We start from the raw sequence: 21,930 nt of genomic DNA, 5'->3' as shown, positions 1-21,930 counted from the left end.
CAAATCTAAATTGAAAGAGAGATAAAGTGAGAGAGAAAAAGGGTGAGCCTGTAGAAGTTAGTGAAAAGGAGCTGCCCCTGTGCACTGACCGAAATACAAAAAGTATGGGTGGGTTAATTTGAATGTTTAGAAAGAGAATTTTGGATAAGTAGTGGTCTCAAGGTCTATTAGAATAACTCGTATTATAATTTTCAGTTAAAAAATAAATTAAATCCAACCTACTTTAATTAAGCTGATTTGAGGGAAATACTAAGAAAAAATGTCATTATTGCATAACGATAGGTATGTATTATTCATAAGAATATTATTTTTTTTTACACCATTGTTAAAAATATTGAATTATAGTCTATTGTAAATAGCGAAGGTAAATTGAAATTAAAATATTTCAATTTATCGTGTATATAAATATGATTTAATTGTTAACAGTATGTCAGTGAAAAATTTTTAATTCTTTTATATAAAGTTGACACAAACTATTTTAAAATCATCTATATAAATTGTAGTTAATTTTTTTCAACACAATATAAAATACATAATAATTATATGATTTATATATCATATATATTTTATTGTATATTATTGTAATTAATGTATTTACGTAATTCAAAATATAAATTTTTCACTTCTCTTTGTATAATTAATTATATTTAAAAAAATACATAGTAACCATAATACTATTTTCAATTTAAATTAAATTAATTAACATATGTTATTTATATTATTATCACAAGAAATTTAAAATTAAACTTCTAGAAAAAACAGCGATAAGATTAAATTTAAAAGTATCAACTCAAGTTACACACATAACTTATAATTAATTAAATAGCTTTGTATATTAAATTTAACGTAAGTAAATACTGATAATACAACAAGATGGCTGTATAAATGTAAATTGTATTTATTTTTACAAGCTATAACAAAAAATATAATAATATAATATCTGTCTATAGTTTTTAAATGATAAATTTAAATTAAAAAATATGATGGTATTTAGAATATTATCTGATACTCGGTAATGTATAAAATGCAATTTATTTAACTATTGAATATATTTTGAATGCAATATTTTATGATTTATTATGTATAATATAGACAAACGTAATTGGTTTTCTCTTCCTAATAGTCGGTATATGGCCATTAAAAGAATGGTTGAATTGGTTGAATGTAAATAGTAAAACCTAATTTTTATCGTATTTTTATTATGTAAATACACTGATAAAATGATCAGTGGCCTATAGTACAGTTAATCCCTGATAAATTGTTTGTCATAATCTAAAGGACATTTAAAAATAGTTGATGATTTATTTTAGTTTTTAGAATATTTTAACCCGTATTGTATGATTAAATATTATTACTAAATTCTATCTATTGTTGAATAAAGATAACAAACTTCAAGTTGTAATTTCATCAAACTTGTGATCAATTTTAATAATAAATTAATATTTTTAATTTCCACCATCATGCGTCTTCAACAAAGAACTTGTGGATTATTGAAAATTCGTCTCTCATTAATGATTCTAATACCTGGTAATACCAAATTATAATATAAGATACGGGAGGTTGAATTATTATTAAATGTATATGCTTATAAATAATTTACTCTATGTTAAATTAATGTCCATCGTTCAAAATAAGTATATTTTGAGGACACAATGAAAAAACATTTTCGACGATCGTTATTTAGATGGCTACAATTGTATAGTTAGTCATTACCATGCATTCAATTAAGTTAAATTAAAAATATCATTGTAAAATTAATCATTACTTATTTAGTACTCTATATGTTTTCCTAACAAAATAAAAACTTTACTAAGTAATTTCATTTTGATTCAAGTTTAATCAAACATTTTGAAAAAAATATGTTCAAATACAAATTATAAAATAATACATCATACACTTATGTTACCAATGTATTAATTGAAACTGTCAATACGTTTATTGTATATATGAACTGTAGTTTGAAGTCTGATAATAATAAATAACAATAAATGATAATCAATTGATTTCCCAATTTCTTAGCATTTGGAACTTTTACGGAACTAGATCTGTGGGTTTTGATGAATAATCTCACTCATATTTTCAATGTTATATTTTTTAGCACAATAACATGGAAAATGAATAGTTGTCTGAATGTATAATAAGGGAAGTGCATTTGCATACAAAAATGAAACACCCTCATAAATCTAATATAAAACCCCTGCTCTACTTGCATACCCGAGAAAACATCAAACAAACTTATTCTCTGATATTTTCTTATATCAATAACTTTGAGGGTGACATGGTTACGAAAGTTCAATATCAAAATGTTTGATATGTACTTAATACATAGATCATTATGCGCTCGCGTGAGTCATCTAAATCTTATTATTATTTTATAAAATTCAATACTCCATTAAATGTATATTAAACCATGTATTTAATTACATGAGTAATTGTATTATTTATTTTTTATAAATACTAAAGAAATGTTTAATTTTAAATAAATGTATACATTTTTTTTCTGTGAACCACACAAGACTTAATGTAATTATTTCATATCCACTATGTTTAGAGAATCTGTCTCCGCTATGGTCTATCTAGCATTCACCATATACGCTAGATTTATGTTTGATCTAAAATCATGTAGTAAAATCTAGTCACGAAATCGGAACATACAACCATTATAGTTCAAAAATATAACTGCGCATATCACCGTAATCTCTTTCATCATAAGAGCTTTGAAAATTTCACATTATTTCTAAAATATATCGCGTACTACAGGCAGATATCATATTATTTTTTTCTTAAAATTATACTTTTCTCGGTATAATTCGTTGTGATATTCCTAATTGTTTACAAAATTCAGTTACTTGTCGTTCGGTAAATAGATGATAATGGATATAATTCGTGATATTTGATACTTACTTATAAAAAAACGACTAACACTGATCTTAAACAGAATCGGGCCGATCGTACCGAATCATGCGTACGACTCTATAACAACTATTATATTATTTTCTACCAAACCACTCGATTGGGTTATCCTCTTGCAACCGTGCTCACAAACGTAAACATATCTAAGTTACCGATCGACATGTACTTGAAATCATACCCAATGTGTACATATAATATTGCCCTCATGTACTTTACTATGTACGAGTACATCGTGTACAACTATAATAATATATTAATGAAATGGATTTAAGGATTCCGGAACGAGCTATCACTCAATTTGACGCTCTATTTCTCTCGCAGAACACTAAAACTTATAGTGTCTTCACTTTAATATTAGGTACACTATCTAATATTTAATGCTTTTATGCTACCTATCAGTTCCAATAATAGTGCTTTAATGGCAACAATTTCTATGTCGGGATAGAATAAATACTTTATAGTTTTATTGACAGTTACGTCGAGTCAAAGAGAACAGACTACATATAACGCCGCCGTGTCTAGTCTAGATTTCTTAAAAAATAATTGATTTTGGTTAAATATAATCTGATTGAATTATATAGTATATTAACGTTATTATGATTTCTAAAATAATGAACGATACTAACTTTTAACATTTAAACCTAAAATTGTTAATTTGTAAACATTATTACGAATACAATGGTTATTATATAATTATTTGGTTGCTATCTGTTATCAACTTTTTACTTGTACATTTATATTTTTTCAGTTTTTTTGTTATTATTATAAACTTTTAATGAAATATTTTAAACCACCTAAACAACGATAAATATATATTCTTTCTCACATACGTGCGTTATCAGTTGGTTTTATATTTTACTCGATAGCTTTGAACACGTTTTTAAAAGCTTTACTTCTATTGCAACTCCACCTAGCCACTTAGATACTCTTCACTTTTTTTTATTAGTTCTATATTCTTTTAGATTGGCTTTATATATCTTCTGATTACAAAATCCGTGCATTATTCACATCAAACTATTAATTGAAGTAGAAAAATAATGAAATATTTTTATCTCAAGTATATTAATTCATCAAAAAAATACACCTACTTAAAATATTTAGTTTTTTTATTTATTTAATTTCAATTACTTTATCTTACAGTAGATACAATAAAAAACTTCGATTTGCTACTTTTGGTTATTAATTTTAAAGAATTTTTATTTTTTTACTTAAAATAAATTTCAGTAATTTAAAATATAATCTGCGTATAAAAAATAAAAATATACTATAACTTAATTAAATATTGAAGTTGTTAATTTTTAAATATCTATAAAATAAAATAAATGATTTTGTAGAAAGATTTTCATAACATGAAAAGTCTTGTTTGTTGGAAAAGTAATCGGATTTTCAAGTATAACTTTAGTAATCAATGTTTGCAGAACAAGAAATTCGTTTAATGCTGAATGGCTAACACTCCTTTGTGCCACAGTCTGTTAATTAAATAATTTATGCGTTTATTTAAACTTTGATTAGTATTTATTCAAAGTATAAATCACTGATGAAAAGTATTTTAATCAATTTTACCTGTACTGTAATATGAATTCTTATAGTTTATAAATGCTTTAATGTGATGGATAGAATTTCAAAGAAGTTTAATAAACTGTGATATTAAATTTATTTTAACTTTTTCAATATAGTTAGCAATCAAAAATCAAGAGATGTATAAAAATCTATAGGTGTTAATGTACTTTACTGAAAGGATTATAAATTAATTGTAATAATGAAATATATTCTACAAACCCTTGTGCTTATTAACAATTTTCCCCTTATATATTTCTAATCAATATATTATTTACGTCACTACGAATTAGAGGTACCTAGTTTCTGTAGTAAAACTAAGTACTCCTGACCATTGCAGTGGGGGTGGGAGGGAGTAGGTGCCGCAAATTTTAAGATTTAAAGGGGTGCCATAACCCGAAAATGTAATAGGTACCTATAGTGATGGAACGGATAATAATAATAATAACAACGTTCGTTAGGTACATGGAATGAATACATAACGCATCGTCACTGTCTGTTTCTAAATAAATCGAATAAGTACTGAAAAATAACAAATAAAGTATTTCTTTCACATAGTCAAAAACAAAAAAACATAAAGTTAAAAACAAAATGCAACAATTCAAATGACGACAAGAATTTCATATATGTATTTGTCGTAGCACGAAATAATACATTTTGATGTTATTTTTAGGATTTCTATATCATCATGGTATGGTTAATATAATCTATTGAGACGATTTTTTGGTTTTGTCTGATTACAATTTTATTTCTATAATAATTTTCAGTCTTTTTAAGGAGAATCAATTTCTTGTAAAACTCTACGATCGTATTGATCGAAGTCCCATTTAAAATCATACATGAAAAATGAAGAGAAAGATTTTCTACTGTGATAATATTTTATTTTATTGATTTATTGAGATTTAACTAAAAGGTTTTCTGCATGCTCTATATCAGATTACAATGTCCGGAGTACACTATGAGAAAACAATTTACCATTAAGTTGTACCCTACTAAATAAAAATATAAAATAATATATTATCCTTAGAAATAAAGGCACACAACGTTTCCGTGAAGAGGCAGTGAAAAAATAAGAAAAATATATCGAATTATCTCTAATTCATAGATAGGATGACAGACCGGAGGATCAGATTCGTTTTTTGTATACAATGACTTATCATTGCTTTAAAATTCAATATATCCATGATTACAGTGACCTACTCCATAATGACGCAAATTTGAGACTTATAATAGTATTATACGATCGCAACTTTTTATATAAAAACGTATCACGTAAAAAAAATAATGATATTATATCAAAAAAAAAAAAAATATATTATATTATATTTTATTTATTTTTCTCTGTATTAGTTTAGGATTTACAGCATATATAAATATATAATATACATTTTTACAAACAAAAAAATTAAGCCATTTATCCTGCCTGTATTTTTAAGTATAAAAAAACATCACATATCATTATAAAACCTATATATTTATCGTACTGCTCAGTATCTAAAATAATCAACTATATTTATTTCCAATTAAGTTGAAAAATAACTGAAATGCTTTAAGTTAATTAATTCTATAGTAGCTAGAAAAACAGTAGAGTTTTAGATTACATTACAGCGAAGTTTTATTCTTAATGAATGTTTTGATTTATTATTCAATCAAAATGCAAATACTATAAATTGATAGCAATCCACCAATGTCACAAGTTGTAAAGCATATTAAATGGACAGTGATTTATAATGCACATTCACCTTAATGCAACTTCAATAGAACTTGTCGATCACTGTATGGATAAATTGTTCTAATATATGTTTATTTCAATCTTCTGGTCGTTGACGTGATAATTTGATTTCAATCAAATATTATTATCATTATTTTTTTTTTAATATGTTTAACATAGGTGTTAATTACCATTTAAATTTACAAATAATAAATTATACACTATGAGTTATACCTGAAATTCCAAATGGCACACAAGTATTTATAAGTATAGTGTAAATCTAGTATAAGCTATACTAGTGAGCTGTATAAGTTCACTACCATTTTTTATATTAAAATTTTAATTTTTAGAATTCTTAAATATAAGAACCTATATAAAGACTATATATTTTTCTAATACTTATATTTTTTTGTGAAATTTAAAGAGTATCTTTGTGGAAATATACATTTTTTTTTTTTCAAAATTAGAAGAAAATTTATTTTTTTTATAAATAGTAAAGAAATTATTGATTTTTTTTAAATTTTTTTCATGTATTTTAATCAAACTGCAAAGCTCAACTTTCTGATGTTTTTGTATTATTAAATCGTATTGAATGGATAAGTGATGATTTGAAAATTATAATAATTAATGTAAATATCTTAGGTTTTATAATATTAAAATATAATTTATAATATTGGAATATTTTTTTAAAAATTACGTGATGTTACTAAACTTTAATTCACAACTTGACTAAATGTTGTATACGTTTTTATTTTATATAAAACTATAATCAAAAATTATTACTATAATAATTATATAAAATGTAATTGCTCAGAAATTACTAGTTTAAATTTCAATTAAGGTATATCTAAGTATTTATCTAAAATCATGATCAGGGCTAGACATGTTTTTTTTTGCAACTTCTGATTATTGATTTTGTCAGTAATGTCCACGAATTACCTTAAGATGAGATAAATTGTGGTGTTTTTATTTTGCGTGTTTTTGCATATTTTAGATAAAATGCATATTATTGCATATATTGAATAAAATGAATATTATTGCATATTTCGATTATAAGAATAAAAAAAATGCATGTTTTATAGTATATTTCGTGATTAATATTTCTTATTTAATTATAGACATGCGCTGATTAAAGTATAAAACTTTGTTTTTTTGTCAAACATAAATTTTATTTTTATAAATACAATTTTATGGTACAATAAATATACAATAAAATCTTCAGTCAATATAAATCAATAATACGATCCAATCGTTGATCATTTATATTCGAAAATTTAAAAAAGTATGTGGTCGTAGCATGTAACACTGTTGAATGTGAATTATACATTTTATTTTTAAATTATTTTATTTTATTTCTCAAATATACTATTTTAAGACAAACAACCAATCACTAATGAATTTCAATAAATAAATAGTTTTTTTGTAATTATATTTTTGTTTTTATCTTCTAAAAATTTAAATACATATTTTTGCATATTTTGCTAAATAAAATGCATATTTTACAATATTTTATTGCATACAAATCCTAGCCCTGATTATAATTAATTAGTAGATATACTGTAAAAATTAAAAAAAAAAATCAGAATTTGAACAAACATATTATTAAGAAATAAAAGGCAAAGATCATGATCGGTAAATTATCAGTTATATAATAATTTATTTTTGAGCTGTGTTTACCTTTGTGCATACAATTTCAACATTTACTATATCTGAATAACAACGACTTATGACAAACAAAAAGTTTTTCTTTATAGTTAACCAATTTATAATGAATTAAATAAAATGTTCAAGGTATGTTCAGTTTTAGATCCATGTTGTCAGACGTCACATTTAATTAAACAATCAAAAACTGTATGAAAATGTATTTGCTGTAAACTTTGACAACCACTCAAATATGAATACTATAATGCAATTAATCAACAATTTTGACGGTTTTAGTGATTTTTTTTATATAAAAATTAAATAAAATTTTTTATTAAAATATTGCTATTTATTCGTTGATTTCATAACATTACTAAGATATTATGATATACTATAAAAATATGAACTATTGTTAAAATAAAAATTCCTAATATTATACTACAAACGTTTAAAATCTTTTTCTCCAAATATGTGGTTAAAACTTATATTGTAATTATATGATAGGTGAATATTATTTTTATGAATCCATTAAATAACATATACCTCTAGTGTACATTTTTTTAAAATATAAGTTTTACTAGTGCAAGGTTTAACAATAATATATTTTTTTTTACTATAAGTATATCATTATAGTTTTTGACTAAAATAATATTATAAAAATGATTAAATTATAAAAAGTAATGGTATATCAAAACATTTGAAAATAAGTACTTACCTACACCAGACTGATAAAATAAAAAAAAGTTGAAACAGAAACTTCATGTTTTTTTTTTTTTTAATTTGGCGAAAAATATGAAACAATAATAAATTGGAAACTTAGAAATATAAAGCATCGAAAATAAAAACATTAACGAGCAAAATTTTTATGTTGTGTTTTTATTAGGGAGCATATGACTGTTGTTCACACTGCACAAACTAAATAGAAATAAAACATTGTGATTTACGATTATTTTCATGTAATTATTTAATACGCTAAATATTTTTAATAATATATATTGACTAAATTACAAATTAATTCTATTAGAAATTAACATGATCATTCATTTTACTTCGAGAAAAAAAAATTTTTACAGTCAGTTAATCAACAAAACACAAACCAAAATTGAAAAAAAAGTATTATGTATAATACGTATATAATGTCGATTTTTCAAAAAGAAGAACTCTATGATTTTCAAATGATTATTGTCGATTTAAATATCTATTTAGTACCAATTGTATGAATAGATACACACATTAATTTATATTTTTAAATAAACGTTCATATATTTTTATGTTATAAAAATCACGTAAAGATAATAAATATTAAATACGTTAAATGATCTTAAATAATTAAATAGGTATATTAATTAGTAGAATTAGAAATAAAATAGATAATCAAAATCAATAGATCTTGTTATACTCCATATTTCGCATTTATGAAAATGTAAGAAGTGAAATTCAACTTTATATAATAAATTCTGTATTAGTTTTAATAATTAATGGCCAATAATATTATAATTATTATTTTTTATATGTATTTCTAACTTATTTTAATAATTCAAATATGCTAATAATTTTGGATTAAGTTCACGGAGTTCTATTTTTTTAGGAAAATATCTACTTAATCATATTTTTTACCTACTCTTAGCAAACTTTTTTCTGAATAAAAAATATATAAAATAATATATTTAGAATGAATGGGCTAGACCGAAATCTGTAATCGAGATCTCTCAAATATTTTCAAACATATTTCTGGGAACATTTAGGAATTTTCTCCATTAAAATCAATGATACATAAAAAAAAATCTAAAAGTTATATAAGTACTAAGTTTCAATCTAAATGTTCAAAAGTGGACAAATACATAAACACGCCATTTACAGTAGATCATTTTATTATAGCCATAATTGATAATAATTAATAATCACCTGAATAAAATGATTACAATATTATAATTTTAATTATTGAAAATAATATTACCATTTATCAATCATTTTTCATATTTTCACACATAAGTTGTCGCATTTCTACCTCTTTACGCCAAATAGATAATAAAGAAAGCAGCCCACTGAATTTCTGGAATGGTTATGACTTATGTCCAATAGGTACTTAATCCATTCTTGTGGATCCACGACCACTTTTTATATAAGAGCACGTTATTACCGCTTGTTATAATATTTCAATATTACAAACCTAAATCATAGCAAAAACATTTTTTTTCTCAACAAAACACACTTTAAACAAAAAATAAATTGATCAATCATCAAGAATATTATCTGAAATGTTTTTTTGTAGATTTTTTTCGTTTTATATATACATACGTATTAATAGTTATTATTTTTTATTAACTCGCTTTAAAATTAAAATACCAAAAGTATTCTGCGAGAGAACTATAAGATAATATTTCTACATTTAAATTTTATAATTAGTTAATTTACTGTTATATTAAAATCGACTACACAAAATTGATTCTGCTAAATAGAAAACACACATCATGTCCTCTTTTAACTGTTTCATAACTACAAATAATAATTGTAGTTGAAAATATACTTTGATGAATTAATGTGTAATATTCATTAGTTTAATTCAATATCAATAAACTTGACTATATTAGTATATTATATATTTAACTACATTTATCGGTAGGTGATAAAAATATATAAGTAGTATATTCATTTTGTATAAGTTATAATAATATTATTATTACGATAAATAAATAATAAGATAATCACGTTACCGAGGTAGTTGGTGTGATACTTAATTTATCTCTACCTATAGTCTTACAACATTTTTTTTTATATTATACAACTTTAGATCTTAATAAATCTAAACTAAGAAGAAAAAAACGAATAAAATTAAACAACAAATATATACTTAAAGTCTTAATTAATTAATACATAAAAATAATAACAACTGTTTATCTTACAGCTTTTATTTTTCTCGAGTAAAGAACGAAAAAAAATCTTCAACAGTATATGACACAACGCGTCGCGATGGTGGTAAAATACTTTTAAACTTATTCTTTGTTGCTATATTGTATTGTAACGATTACAATGTTAAAATTACATTATAAGAACAATATAATGATTTATTTGTATAGAATGTGCAATTTATTAACGGGCAACTTATACGGAACAATTATCCTTTATATCGGTTACGTTATATTGTATTAAGGAGTGCATTAATGTAAGGCGTCGATCATTTATAAATTGTACTTATTTGTTATTTATATAGTTAATATCATTATTTACGAGTGTCTGATTATCTCACCGGGCACAGCATCATATCATTTGATAAATAAATCAATATGTTTGTTGTATAAGTTGCTTATTACATAAACTTCACAATTGGAAAAGTGCCAATTTTATTCTAGTGTGTTTTACTTGAAAACAATGTAATGCCATAAAATTATGATACTCGAAAATGCGCGCTCAACGTTCAGTAATGTACTTTATGTAAGAAGTCAGAAATAAATACATTATTAAACATTGAACTTTAAGTATTATTTACTCCTCAATTACAAAACGAAATATTAAGTTCAGTCCTTTTGATTTCAGGCCGGAACATTATTATAGATACAGTATTAGTGGTTATTATTTTGAATATCATAACATTACTTATTATTATTATTATTTTACATCAGCGTCTATTAATACTTAAGTCAATATCTGAACGGTAAGTCAACAATATGTGGTTGAAACCTAATGAAATTAAAATATGTTAAATAAAAACGTCTAGTTAATAATTGTATTATAATATTATATGTGCCTAAGAATAATTCAAAAAACCATTATTGCCTATTCTGCACATAAATCATAAATTCTATATATCGAATTAATTTAATTAATTAAATTTATATATTATGGATTTAAATTGTATTTTGACTAAAATAATATATGTTTTTATTTATATCATGTTATATAAGATTTTATCAGTAATTTATTGTGTACCAAGTAATTGATTTTACATAATATACTTTAAAAAAATTTAGGTACATTAAGTCGAACAAAAGTATAAAATTATTAGCTTAATATTAACTAACATTCTTTATGAGTATGTAATATGTACCATTAAAGTATGATTACAGTATGGGACGTGAGATATTTTAAATAAATTGTTTGACCTAGTTATATAAAAGCCTCAACTAAAAAATAGTCAAATAAGCTAAAAACTTCTGACAATTAATGAGATTGTTTAGAAGATTGTAAGGGAAACATAAATATAATTTATATCTTTAAACTTCTCTCGCTTAAAGTTATAAAGTTTAAATAAGAAAATAAAAGAATTGCATGAAGAATGTGAATGTCTGAAAATATATTACTCTTGAAGTTTCCTTTAAAATCGATTCTAGATTATTTCAAAAATTCTTTTATGAGTAGAAAAATATAAAAGATAATTAAATTTAACATATTAAATTTAAATGAAATAAAATCAATTTTAATAAATTGTATAAAATGAAATAACCTAAATAATAATAATAATAATAATAATAATAATAATAAGTAATAACAATAAAGTTTATAAATCCATAAAATAAATATGTCTTTGACAAATTATTTGAACAACGTAATCTAATAAAATAAACAATCGAGTATAATACTAATACATTAAATATATTATATATAAGCCTATAAAAATAAATAACAATAAAATTCAATACAATTATTTTTGTAATTTGATTTAATGCCATGGTAAAAAAAAATATACTTAAATTTCTCATAATCAAATATTCTGTTTTTTTGTTTTACAAAAAAAAAAAAAAAATGTTTTTTTCTAGATAGTATGATAAATATAAAATTTGATAGTATTTAAATATTATGGAGAAATGTATAATTAAAATCAAAATTACAAATGTGAACAATAAGATGTTTATTACGATATATTTTTCGCAGATTTTATTGTCATTATTTGACAATTAAAATTAAAAATATATATTTCAGTATTTTTTTTTTAATTAAAAGTATAGTTGGAAAGAGTGTATTGCTAGTAAAAAAGGTAGCAAAAGTTAACTGAAAAATCTTAAATATTCTTAACCTTGTCTGACAGTACTTAGAATAGATAATTTTCTCAATAATATACCCGGGAGTTTAAATAAACAACTGAAAACTATTCAACGTATTGGAAAAATTACTATACACACCTAAAATTCGATTATAACTAAAATTCACAAAGACATTTTACTGAATAATTTACCATTGCTTTTAAATTTGTAATAATAAATAATAATATCCTGCACTGAGTTGAATGACACTCGACGAGTTTTTTTTTTTAATATTGATATACATTAAATACATTTGTGATTATAATTTCTTGAGATATATTATTACATTACAAGATGAATTGACCCAAATGCATATTCAGTGCTTCAGTAGTTCAATGAATAATTAATCGACTTTATTTATGTTTAAAGTTATTTTATCTTTTAGATTAAAAAAATAATTAAGTACAAAAATAATGTAAAACGATTTAAATGCATTATTATTAGGGTAATAAAATTGGTTTTATTGAAGAAAAATACACTTTAAATATAAAACAAAAGTAAACTTTAAACTAATTAATATTAAAAGTACCGATTTTATGTATATACAAATATATTTTCTCAGATTTTAGTTACAAAATACGTAAATCATAAAGTCTTTATGTATCTTTAAAAATATATGAAAACTTGTATACTATTATTTTATATTATATAGCTTATGATTCAAATTAGTAGTATACCATAAAACTTTATCATGTACATTTACTGTTTATTTTGTATACCATTTATATATTGTGAGCAGAGCAATGAACACATAAAATATGTTTTACAATAATTTATTTATTTATTATTTATTTTTCAATATCATGATTTAGAGTAGTAAAAATGATTGATTTACCAACTTCATGAGTATTTTTTTTATAGCAAATTGGATAAAGTACTTTTTAAAAAGGAATGAAAATTATCGTAAAACCGTGGATAAGCAGGAATTTATGCAACAACAAATTTTAATAAGATCGATTTTGTTGTAATTATTAAACATACAAATAACTCAAAGATACTTGAAATTTTCGATAAATATTTCTATTTACATTTTCTAAACATGATTTAATTTTCAAATCATATTGTATCTTTTTTGTGCTATTTACAGACATTTTATATTATTTTGATTGTATTCCTTTTTTTCGTTTTTATGTTGATTATTTTTTTTTCTTAAGTCAAAAAATTTAATAATATAATACAACTTTCATTATATTTTTTTCCTTCAGCAATTGAAAAATATCAAAAAAACATACTTATAATTATTTATAATCCTTTGAATTTCAAACTTTGACAAAATTACGAACCTTTGCTTATTATTTTGCGATCAAAATCCATAACATTTTGAATTTGAATGGGTAGGTACACTAAAAAAAATTGTAAAACAAGATTCTTTTTAACTTTTTATTACTAGTATAAAAAAAAGCATAAATCAGCATTAATTTTGTATGAGCGTTTGAAATTCAAATTTTGATTACCTTTAAGTTTCAAACGTAAAATAAGCATTTTTTCACAAAAAATATTTGTTATTAAAAAATACTATATTATCTTAAAAACTTCAACTATTACATTTTTTTTTTCATACACAATGAAAATATATATAATAGGTTAATTTTAAATTATTGATATCACAAACTTATTCACAACGTTACACGGTTACGGTTTGTAGGTATGTTAGTATTGACTTAAAAGTTAATTACAATAATATATTATATTATTGAAATTATTATTTATTATATACAATGTGCTTGACAAAAAAGAGTTCATCTATTAAACGTATTATACATATAAAAATAAATTAGTAACGGTAACATAAATAATTTATGATATATCTTTAGAAATAGAAACTGATACATCATATCCGCATAGAATCGTTCTTCGTATATATAGGTAACAATGATTTATCATTGAATAACACATCCATTAAAGTTACCTACTCAATAATGAGGTGCACTTTAAGGCCATACTATACATCAGAATGTGTTCCTTGGCAATTTTTTTATATACTTATATATACATCATGTATTCGTGCGGCATTCACAATATGTTTCGCCTATAATGTGGTTATCTGTTTTTCTTTTTTATTTAATAATACCCAACAACTTTATAAATTATTATGGTTATATAGGTATGTGTATTTATAAAACTACTGTTTGTTTTTATAACTAAACATTATAGACGTTAAACAAAATAGTAACGTTCACAGTATAAGTTTATTTCAAGAAACATATTAATATTATATTTAGACAAATCAAAGAGTTTTTACTGTCGTGCGACCTAACCACGTGGTTTTGAATTTTAATTGCAGTACGTGACTACTATATATATATATACCCCGCGTGTAATAGGTACACGATACATTGTGTGTACAATTATGGATAATACGTGTTGTATATAATACGCTGTAACGTATAGTTAAAAGATCGTTGCACCGGTATTTTCGCTCCTCTTATGAGTTTGATTTTCCCCTATACGAATAAGCGAGCTTACGAGCTTACAGTAATCCGACCGGCGCAGTCAACCAGTTATATAGGCGTAATTATCCAAACGTGATCGAAAGACACACGGCGTATCATACACTGTTATACGTGCACTACAGTAACGTCTCGTACAAGCCGTAGGTACAAGTACGTTTTTCTGGTGCGGGCCAAGCTATTTGTGTATTTTAACATCAATCATAATAAAACGTATCGATTCAACGCGGACCAGTTGTAATTATTACCGCGTTACATATACATAATACAATATTATATTATAACGATTAGCTCTTGTGTTACATAATATACCGAAGAACCGTTTAAAACGCGTCTCGCAAGCATATACGAGCAGTAGGTATATATTATAACGCGTATTTAACATTATAGTATATATATATGCATATAGTTTATGTGTGTCGTCAAAGTTTAATGTACATCGGTATTACATAAACTTTCATTGGCTCATATATTATATTTTAAGAATACGCCAGTATTTCGAAATGAAATATCTTTCCGTTGAAAAATAATTCCGACAATACGCGCGGATTCTCGGTAAACAACGCATTTATATGTTATATCGCTGTAAATCTATAATGCAGTTTTTACTGGATCTTCAAAAATAAAACCGTTGTTAAATACTACTGTGTATTCTTGCTGGCGACGGCGTTCGTAAATAAATAAATTGAATATAAAATGTTTGCTCGCACTTAAAAAGTATTACAGTATTGCAGTATAATTTTAGCGCTTCTATATATATATATAGAGAGTGTTAAAAATTATGAAACATTTATTGCAAAAAATCGACCGAAAAATAAATTTCATATGCTTGTAAAATCAATTAAAATATTATTTTGGCCGAAAAGTGATAAAATATTTATCACTTATACATTTTATTGGCATTTAATCTTAATAAATGATCTGAAACCTACCATTAAAAATGTTCAATTAATAAATAACAGATTTTGAAATTTGAATGACGGTCAATTGACTTTTTAGAACAGCAGTTAGTTAGAATTTAAATAGTCATTGACTTATATTTTAAATGAATGGGATATGAAAACATAAATTGTATATTTATCTTATTAGATTAAATTCGTTTTTAGTATTTAATCAATAACATAGTAAAGTTAATTGGTTTTTGTTCTGGACATTCAACTGAGATATTAATAATAAGGATCAGCAATTATTTATAAAAATAAAATTGGACCCGTAATCGCTCTACTGTACTCAGATTTGATTCTAACTCATCATTGGGTAGCTCACTATTACAGTAACCTAACTTTTAAGTTCCATCATGGATGTCAAAATGTATTAAATTAGAATTAAATTATAAATCAATCTATACGAACAATTATTTTGAGTTAAGAGGGTCATATTGATTGGATAAGGTAAGTTTAAAATTGATTTAAATATTTTGGACATTTAATTGAATATAGATCATAGAAATTTAATTTAATTGTCTAACCTTTGATTTCCATTTAAAAACCAAAATCAAATAATGATAGATCGTGATTTTACGCATAAATATAAAATGTTATCGAAATTTAACTATAAACGCACATAAAAAAAAAATGTACAGAGCTTTTTTTTACAATTCTAGTTAGAAGAATCAGTATTATTCATTGTATTAAGCTTTAAAATATTAAAAATGTTATGAATTTTTAAATACAATATAGTTTGAAAAATTTTCTGAAAATAAAACACAGATCATTGTAAAATCAATATATCCACCACTCTAATTACAATTAAAGCGAAACTTATTAAAAATCTCAAGATGGTACTGTTATCTTTAATGCCAGATATTAAGATTTATCGAAATCTAAAGGATTAATGGGGTGCATAATTGTATAAGCAGTTTGAATACCTTATTTAAGTCTTATATTATTATTTATATTATTTTCAGCTGCTCAAAGTTTATATTCTGGGTGCTAATTTTGAGATATATCATTGTTATTTTTATCTTAATCTATAAGAAGTGTTTGTATTAAAAAATAAATATACCTATTAATATTTAAATTTATTTTATTTCCAGATTATGTTAGATAGTATTATATTATTATTATCTGATATGTGTTAGTGCATACAAGTATATAACTATCGTTGAATAAATAGTAGTCATATAATAATTTAAAAGCCGTTATTGATATGTATTATATTATTATCAATCGGAATAGAATATATTATAGTATAATATACAACTTAAAAGTAATCGTAATTATATGTTTTAAATTTAATTTTTGATTTAAAATATTATTACAGTTTTTCACAAATGTTGAGGTATTGTGTAACATTTTTAGTATTAATTTATTAATATATTTATTAATAAATATTTTTTAATTAAAATTAATTTTTATTGATATGCTAAAACATTAATAAAGAAAACTTTACATACAATTTTAAGTTTAACAATCACGATCACAATTCAAGAACAACAATTATATTATTCAACGAGTGTTTAGTACAGAAAATTTTATCTAGAAATGTGACTTGGGAGAAAAAGACATAATAAATTCTACATAACCATCATTCAATCACCAGAAGAGATACATATTCCTTATCTAAAAGAGAACAAAACACAGGACGGTTAACTGAAATAATTTATTATTTGTCAAATCAATAAAAATTACATTTACGAGAAGATCATATGATGATATTACATACATATTTTATGGAAAATATAAATTTTGACGCAAATAAAAATCTATTTTTTTTTTTATCTTGATGCACATATTTCATACATAATAAATACCTAGTGAATATTTCATTAAAATGCAAACTAGTTGATATGAATTTAAACATAAGATTTTAAATAACTAAATTCCTTCTCCGGAGTTAAGAAACATTTTGTATGCTAATATGTTTAGTAATTTATAAAATGTAAGCTAATATAAGTATTGCTGGAATAAACTAGCGCGAGTTTACGATAAAATGTGAATAATTGTTTTCCCTTCATCTGTATAGAGTATGTACACCATTTTATTTTATTGATGTTTGAAAATAATTCTTTTTATATTATTATACTCGTGTTATCGTCGGTACTTGACACTTCCCCTGTTACTTTTGTGTATCGAAAATTACGTTTTATTTTGGCATTCCCTTAGGAAATAACAGGCTTGCTCTCGCGTTATTATTTATTCAAAAGCCAAAAACGAATATGTTTTTCCTTTTCCTGGCTCCCATTCAACTTTCAACAATATATTTATTATGCGATTTAACAAAACTCTAGAGCAATTATCCGACATAAATGCCCTTTTGTTTGTCGCCCAACAAAGTTTGCGCCAAAAATAATACATTTGTTTGCCGAGCACTATATTTACAACGATTTTAATTGGTTTCAAAACAAATTTGTTCACTTACAATCAATAATATGTAAATAAATTTCAATAAAAATAAATACAAATATATGTAAATTAACATTAGACATGAATTATCTTACACTGAAAGATTTCACTGTAAATGATTATACGTAGAACCAAAAAATCTTAACAGAATGAAAAATATATAACCTTGATTGCTGGTACGTATTCATTAGAATATATATCATCGTGCAATAATATTAATTATAATATTTTATATATACTATGTATTGAACAAAATTCAAAACAAAACTATAATTTGATAAAATAATAAAAATTACATACAAGTAGATAATTTAATTATTAAAATAACTACTTATGCGTATAGGTTCTACTGATGGAAAATATGACAAATTAAATTTTACAATAATTAATTTGATTAGAAAAAAAAGCTTTGGTACTTATGCTTAATATTATATTTAATAATTTTATATCATATTATGGCTCTTATAAAATAATCGTAGCATTTTCAATAATTTGTAAAATTTAATTATTATACATTATTTTTGGTTCGTGGTTTACACAAAATCAATTTGTTAAATAATTATTCTCATTATAAACCAGCATACTTAATAAATATTCAATATATTGTAACCAACATTAATTAAAAAATATAGACACACACACACGCGCGCATATAATATATATCTGTATATAATATACATAACCATTATTATTTTTTAGTAATTCATAAACCATTATAAAATAATGTGTCTAAATTATATTATTATGTTATATTGATTCGGTTTGATTGTATATTATAAGTACGTAAGTAAACAGCTGCATAAACATTAAAATTTAAACTAATATTCATGTACCAATAAAAATATTTAAATTAAAAATACTAAAGCTTAAAAATATGTAAAAATAACATAACTAATGCATATTAATTGTTTAAAATATAATTAATCAAAACAATTCTTAATACACAGTAGGTATAATAATTATTTGATTATTCTTACTGTCTTTTTGGGCTATATTTTTTATTTATAGCCTAATAAAATATAATATATTAATATAAAGGTAATTGTGTGTGATTTGACATGTTGAAATATCTCTTTTAAAGGCCATTGAACTCCGCTGTTAACTAAATAGGGGAGCGTTATAGTCCCCAAATTACTCTTTTTCAAAGGGGATGATACACCTCAATACAAGAGCAGGTTTGCCAATGTAAAAAGGGTATTTTTGCATTATTTTAACATAAGTTAATAAATTGAGTATCATAAAAATATGTATTAATCACAAAGAAAGTAAATATGCAGGTATCATATTTACATAAAAAATTAATTATCTCATTTTATTTTAAATATTACATTTAAAATTCCATTAAAATAGTAATTATAAAAAAAAACATTTCTTAATATTTAAATAAATATCGTCTCGTACAAATGTTCATAATATATCAAGACAAAGTATTCATATAAGAATATTATGGTAATTGAAATATATTAAAAACATGAGAAAATTACTAAAAAAACTACTAAAGTATGAAAAAGGTAGGTATTGTAAAATGTAAATAGTGTTTATTTTCTATTCATGCAATATTTTACGACAGAAAATAAACTATTTTTGTCATTTAAATAACATGTATATTTCTATATAATATAACTTTTTATTATAGAAAATGTTTTATGTACAAATAAGATACGCGACTATTATATAACATAAAAGCGGCGAATCAATGTACGCGCATAAATCAGCAATGGAACCAATTTTTTTTTTTCGTTTAATGGAGACAGGTGAAGAAACCGTGCCAATATAGGAGGGAGCGTTTTTTTTTTTTTATTATTATGAACGTTGAAAAAATGAAAATAATAGGGGAGAGTCCCGAACGGCTGTTAAGTCACGAATATTACGAAACAAGATATTATGCACAAAAAATTATTAAAATAAGTGTGTGCCGAGTAAATAAAAATTCGGTTAGTACTAACGTGGAACTCGAATAATTCATTCGCATTGTTATCGCACTGATTCCTTAAACGTATTGTATTTCTGAACGCAACTTGTAGGAATTTGAGATACCTATTACTGAGTGGCAAATAGTTAAACAGAAGACATTACGTGAATTATTGTTTGTACGTATATGTTATTCAACAATTAACTTTGGAATACTTAGAGTATTATTGTAACGAATTAAAAATCAAAATTATTATTATTATGGACATGCCAAATACATCATATTATATAAATATAGCTGTGTTTAGATTGCACAATGGCACAGAGTGTTAGATCTGAAAAGGAAAGTAAACTCTTGTGAAAGACGAATTATTTCACCATACGTTTCAAAAGTCGTATGTAAAATCAAATATTGTATTAACGACTGGTACTTAACAAATAAAGAAAAAACTATGCAATACAATATGCATAACTACTATAGGTTAAGTACCTAGTTGTGGCGCAGTATCGAATATTAGATTATATTTCGCATGTATATATCGTATCGAGATAAATATTATGTTTAACAATGCATTGAATATAGTAGTCCGTACCCGATACAAAAATGATTATATATATATTTTACTGCATTATATAATGTATATATTCTAAGCGTGTGTTTAATTCATTCAAGTATATTGTTATGAGATCTAATAATATGTATTCAAATGTTGAATGTTATTTAGGCCAGAATATTATTAACGTTATTGGCAAGCTACGAACTTGCTTAAGGCGCCGCCCGGTCGGGAAAAGCGTCTTTGATAAAATTGCATTCATTTGCTGTAGCGGATAAGAAACGATTTTCATGTTTGTATTAAACGTTTCCAATACTGACTGAAACAATAATTTTCCAATCATCTTTTGATTTCTTATCATAATAATCAAATGTACCGTTACAAAGTGTATCTTTATAAAAGTAATAACTATTAGGCAATCAAACAAAAAATATAAATCGATACTGATTTATTAAAACCATACGGTAATTAATAATAATTTTATGTATTTATGTTCAAATTTAATTGCTAGTTACATACTATAAATACCTATAGTAATTATACACGCATACTTTAAGTGGCGATATAGTATTAAACTTATTACTTATTAATGCAAACGAAAACCTTTTAAATGAAAACAATTTTATCATACCGTTATTTTTTAAGTAAATATATTTTAATCAAAGTTCGACTCTGTTTTTGAAAATAGTCAACAATTTCATGGAAATATGCAAAATACTTATATATTTTTATCTATTGGACTCACTACATATTTTTATTGACAAATATTAATAATTTATGAATAATTTTAAAATCCAAATAACGTATACCTAATACACAGAAATCCAATAA

Source organism: Rhopalosiphum maidis, chromosome 1 (genome assembly GCF_003676215.2).
Source record: "Rhopalosiphum maidis isolate BTI-1 chromosome 1, ASM367621v3, whole genome shotgun sequence".
Taxonomy (NCBI): domain Eukaryota; kingdom Metazoa; phylum Arthropoda; class Insecta; order Hemiptera; family Aphididae; genus Rhopalosiphum; species Rhopalosiphum maidis.
The sequence above is the reverse complement of the archived record's forward strand: the minus strand, read 5'-3'. Positions refer to the sequence as shown.